General features: G+C 40.5%; 1 protein-coding gene across 1 annotated transcript in view; it reads right to left on the bottom strand.

The window, feature by feature from the left end:
- Positions 1 to 6,000, bottom strand: part of trpc5a (transient receptor potential cation channel, subfamily C, member 5a) — a 72,183-nt gene that overhangs the window by 37,386 nt on the left and 28,797 nt on the right. The gene's annotated exons all lie outside the window — the stretch shown is intronic.

Genomic DNA, 6,000 nt, shown 5'->3' with positions numbered 1-6,000 from the left:
CCCCCCCCCCCCCCCCCCATGTGCTTGACTCGGTTCAGTAAGAGAGAGTGAGCGAGAGATATGCTGTGAGAGAGAGAGCGGAGGGAGCGTACTCTAGTCCCAGGGTGCCGTCAGTGAGAACAGAGCGAGCAATTCCTCCGGCAGGGTGCAGAACTAAAAATACAGGGCGATATCCAATGTTCATCCAGTATCCAATGTGAAGAAGAAGTGCAAAATCAGCGTTCTCCTACACCTGACCTGCCACTTTTCACACAAAAGTGAAAATTTATTTACTTACTCTCAAGTTATTCCAAACCCATTTGACTTTATTTTTTGGAACATAAAAGCAAATGTTTTCCACAATGTCCAAGCTGCTCTTTTCTGTACAATGAAAGTGAATAGGGATAAATTCAAATTTCAGTCTGTTCCTCACACAATGTTATCATAAAGCAACAGACTTTTATGATGCTAGTTCCCTATCTGTCAGTCACTACGAGTTATGTCGTGACGACATAGGGGGTTTACTTGAGAGCCCCAATCCGCTCTGACTTTCAGAGAAAACGCCAATGAATTTTGGCTAGTGAATTTTGCATACCTGACCCACTCCCCGTGCATACGGGTATAATTAGGGGACAGGTGCATCCACTCATTCAGATTTTTGCTTCGGAGCCGAGTGGGTGAATGATTTCTTCTCCGCAAAGCCTTTCTGATCTGACTGGAAGAAAGAAACTATTCCTGGTTGGTGTGAAGGCACAAATAGCGGTGTCCCTGTTGATTCAGCTATTCCCCTGGGTGCTTCAACTAAAAGAGTAGTTTCTCATCACGGACGGCTCGTGTCTTTTTAAAGATGACGTTCCGTACGGTTCTCTTGGTTGCGGTCGTTACCTGTCCTCTGTCGATGGCCATGAGCATTGCCTTCAGTATCTGGCCATCCAACATGCTGAATCTGCATTCGTGGATGACTCATGTGTTCATTGTGAGTGTATGAGCATGGATCCGCCCCAGTCCCGAGCCCTCGCTGCTGGATGATTGGTTTCTCTGTGCGTGGCACGGCTCATAACCGCGCCATGCACCGGTGCCTTTTTTCCTGGAGGTGCATGAGGAGCTGACGAAGTCGTGGATGGCAACTTTTTCAGCCAGAAGCCGCTCGTCTGCCTCCTCCGTCCTCACTACCCTCGATAGCTAGATTCCCCACATTCCCCAGGTGGAGAGAGCGGTTGCAGTCCACCTGTGCCCACAAAACGACACCACTTGGAGGAATCGTCCGCGTCTCCCATCCAAAGCCTGTAAGCTGACGCCGGCCCCGGGTTGATGCAAGAACTATGCACGTCGACTGACTTCGTGACGAAAGTCGCCGCGCGGTTCTTTGAAAAGACGATGTCCACGCTTGGGGCCCAAGGTTGCAGGTTGGCCTGATCGGCGACACTGTTGAGGACTTTGCCCAGCAGTTCTCGGCAGTGCAGAGACAGACTGAGGCCATCCAGCACATCTTGCCCCGGCGTGATCCTCCAGCTGCCGCCGCGGGCCACGCCTCAGCCTGCTCGTCACCGAGGGCGCCCCCCTGCGTCCTCGAGATCACCTCCGCGCCGTGCTGAGACACCATTGAGGCCGGTGCATTGAGCATCTCGGAGGACTGCGGCACCCACCATGTCCCAGCCGGCCCCTAAGTCCTCTAAAAAGACGACAAAGCGGCTCAAGTCGTTGTGTGCTGTCCACATTCCGGGGGAGCTTAATCGTGCAGCAGATGCACTCTCACGACAGCTCATGTTCCCCAGAGAATGGCAACTCCATCCCAAGCCACGTGTCCCAAGCCATAGGATCTCGTGGCCACGAGATGTGAAGTCGTGGCCTTGAGATCCTATGTTGAGTGAACAACATCCATTTCTTGAGGCCATAAGTTTAATGTGTAAACAAACCTGTGTGACCATAGTAACGCTGGATTATCAGAGATGGATTTATTAATATTTTATTTTGAATTAAGAAATTATTATATTAATTATTCAAGAAACTGTTACATTATTAAATTATTATATTAACCATAGGCCTAAGCTACTTGACTGTATTACGCGCGATGTTGACAGCATTTGAATGAAGTTATCATGAATAAATGTTACAAAGTACAGAAAATAAAATAGGCCTACAAGAAATCATTTGTTTGCATCCCACAGTCTTGTAACTCCATTAACTGATCGACTTTTTCTGTAATATTTGTATATTATTATTATTATTATTATTATTATTAGCCTATTATTATTGGTTATATATTTTTATATTCGTTTATACTAGTTTTTTCCCTTCATTTCGATCTCTTCACTTAACGTTCTGAATAGTTTTGTAAATAATAGCCTACTGTAAATGCATGTCATGCCAATAAAGCTTTGAATATGCTGACTGGAATTTTTACTGGAATGCAGTTTAAAGGTTGAATTTAGCATAAACTGTATTTAATTTTATTTTGGCTAATTAATAGACTATAATTATAAATACTACAGTGTTTTGTTGAGGAATTAATCATTCACGTAGTTTCATTTGTAAATGAAAACAAACATTTATCGTCACACACGGGCGTAAAAATTTTATTTGCATAATTGTAAGGTGTTTACAGTATTTGCAAAATATATGGTAGCAAATAGCATAATTATACAGAACGAATGATCGCGTGGCCATGACATATTATCACGTTTCCACAAGTTAATATGACGTTCCCACAAATTAATATCTCGTGGCCACGACATATTATCACTTTCCACGAGTTAATATGTTGTGGCCACGACAAAACTAAGTGAACGAACATGTCCCCTCCCAGTCACAGTACAATTCCAAAACAATATTTACAGAATTTACAGAGAAGAGATGTTGTTGCGAAGGGGAGGAGAAGTTAATGGTTTTCATTAAATATTACGAGGACACATGAATTATTTATAATAAACACTGCAATATTCCATAAAACAATAAGAGTGGTTCATTTTGATTTCTTGGTGACTGTAAATCACTGAAACGCTCAACCATTTTCAAGTCCCACTCAATAACACTGGCCAGTGCCCACTTCTTACAGTTCTATCAGCAGCAGTTGCATCTATCGATGCACATGAATACAGCGCTGCATTCAAGCAGCCGCTCAGATGAGAGGCGAGGTAAGGAGATTGAAGCACAGTGGTTATTGAGCAAAATGCTCTGAGTATATGGGGTATGTAATCCTTATCGATTCAAAAAGCGAGTGAGCGAGATGTGGGGTGGGGGATGCTGACTGCACTGATGTTCCCCTGCAGTAAATCAACTTTCCAAAATTACAGAAAAGAAGAGATGATGGAAGGACAGGAGGTGAGGGGGAAAGGCACAAGAGAAGAAAAGAATGATGAGGGAAAAACATAAGAAGAAGGATAGGAGGGTCCAATAGTATCTGTTTAATCATCTGCCAGGTAAAAATTGTAAGCCTGATTGCAAGATTCAAGGTAACATTGTTCATAGTACAAACAATGAGTTACACACCAAAGTTGTATACTGTATTTAACAATAAGGCTGGGCGATATGGCCCAAATTTTTTATATCAGTCGATATCGACAATTATCACGATAAATTTCAGATCTTTATTTCTTTCAGGTTTAAAGTCAGACTTTTGCTCCTAATTGAAAGTTGCAGAAACCAGACCATTAATTTTAATTCTCATATCAAATGAAGACAAATTACTGTGTGAAATCTGGAGTACAACGCTGGTAACCTTTTCTCAATATTTAATCTCATTCTATAAAACTTGAATCACTACAAATATAAAGACACACTAAATGGACTCATAATAGTCTTCATCTCTCTTTTCCCATTGTATAGCATCTCTTGGCTCAAAGCCCCACATCTGTCTTGACCATCTTTCCCATGTGTGTACGCGTACAGCATTGTGATCTGTATTCACAGCAGCTTTCCTTGAGGCACACAAAACAATTAGAGCTAATTGGAAGCGCAGTCTCGCAGGTCAGGGCCAGCATCACCTCTTACTGACAGGAAGAGAAACGAGACGTACTGACACAAGCTCTCAAATCCTCAGTTTGGAGCATGTGTCAGTTCTGCAAGAGACCATTTTTTGGTTTCAGAATGAAAAAGATCACTGGAATCTCCCTGGAAAGCCAAAGACGGTTTTTAAAATTGATTTACATGGAAGTGTGTAAATCAAGGAAATGTAACTCGAGGTGGTTTCCCATGCACCATCAAAATGTTTTTATCCTTGTTTTAGTGGAATGGCTGGTACTTTTCACATTGTTTGATTGAAGACCTTTATAACCTTTAATTTAAGAGTTAGATTAACTTTGCATGTTTCCTTTTATAACTTTAGTCCCACTGTAACCCATATGCCAGTTTGTTTCCAGGATAACTTACATGTTGCAACTTATTGTTCAAAATTATGGTTAGTAAGAAGTCTCTTATGCTCACAAAAGATGCATTAATTTGATCAAAAACACATCTAAAGCAGTAATATTGTGAACTATTATTACAATTATTAATAATTGTAAAATATTAAAATATTTCTGTGATGCAAAGCTGAATTTTCCGCATCATTACTCCAGTATTCAGTGTCACATTTTAATATGCTGATTTGGTGCTCAAGAAATGTGTCTTCTTATTATTAATGTTGTGCTGCTAGATTCTTCAGGATTCTTTGATTAATAGAAAGTTGAATATACAGATTTTTTTTGTAGCAATGTAAACGTTTTCACAGCTGTCCATTTAATGCATCCTTTCTTTAAAAAAGTGTACATTTCATGCCAAATGGCCGTAATATACACCTAATTGGACACTGGTACCATATTGTATTACAATGACTTACACTCTTAAAAATAAAGGTGCTTCACGCTGCCATAGAAGAACTTTCTTTTGTCTAAATGGTTCCATAAAGAACCTTTAACATCTGAAGAACCTTTCTTTTTCACAAAAGGTTCTTTGTGGGGAAAGAAGGTTCTTCAGATTATAAAAAGGTAAGAAAGAGATGGTTCTTTAAAGAACCTTTGACTGAATGGTTCTCTGTGGAACCAAAAATGGTTCTTCTATGGCATCGCTGTTAAGCATCGCTGATTTTTAAGAGTGTACAGCAGCAAAATCAAAACGCTGAAAGAAATTTAATTCAAATGCAAGTCTTAAAATATATGTTGCAGCTGCTTAAGTTGATCTAAAACTCAATATATGGTACTTCCTTTGCTGCCTGCAAATGTACCACTAAAATACACTGCCTGCTTCAACAACATGCTGCAAATATTCTACCTAGCACATCACTCCCTTGCTTTTTTTCCCAAAACCTAGTGATCTGCCTACGGAGGTAGCATTTTAAAGCATCATTGGAGCACTTCCAATAGGAAAGCTGTTCCAAAAGGTAGGCTTGAAAACTAAATTATGCTGCCTTCTTTGAGCCAAATTCTAAGGCAACATCATGTAGCTTTGGAGAATGCAATCCAGTAATGCACTGCGACAAGCTCAGACAAGACTCAGTTGCAAACCACTACTTATTTGGTGCATTGATCGATATTCCCTAAAGAGTTTCAAATCTCATCCAAGACTATTTGGATGTTGAATTAGAAGGCAGCTGCCTAGGCAAATACGCAATGTGGCAGCTCACAAGGTCTTGGAACAGAGCAACTGTCTATCATCTGCCCAGTGCTTCTTTCTCATTGTCTCTATCTCCTGTCTTTCTAATCACGTCAAATCTCTGGTCTTCAGCACACATTGTATCCCCCTGTGGATCAGAAAGTTCAGAGAGAAAGCTAGAAAGGCACTTTGCCTATTGCTTTAGGTTTGGAACAACACATTCTAAAATATTCCAAGGCTCTGCAGAATACTATTAAATTGCAAAAAAGTGAGTGGACTTCTGCAACACAAAGAAATTCATAAAGTTTCTCTCTTTACCCTATATTTTCAACACTGAGCATTTATCAGCTGCTCAAGTAAAAATTTGCATTGGTGAAGCAAATTTGATGCACTTATGCTGCATATTTATACCACAGAAATGTATACACATTTATAAAGTACAAAAAATACTTT

This window comes from Sinocyclocheilus grahami, unplaced genomic scaffold (genome assembly GCF_001515645.1).
Source record: "Sinocyclocheilus grahami isolate Dianchi unplaced genomic scaffold, SAMN03320097.WGS_v1.1 scaffold25.1, whole genome shotgun sequence".
Lineage (NCBI taxonomy): Eukaryota > Metazoa > Chordata > Actinopteri > Cypriniformes > Cyprinidae > Sinocyclocheilus > Sinocyclocheilus grahami.
This window is presented reverse-complemented; position numbering and strand designations above follow the sequence as displayed.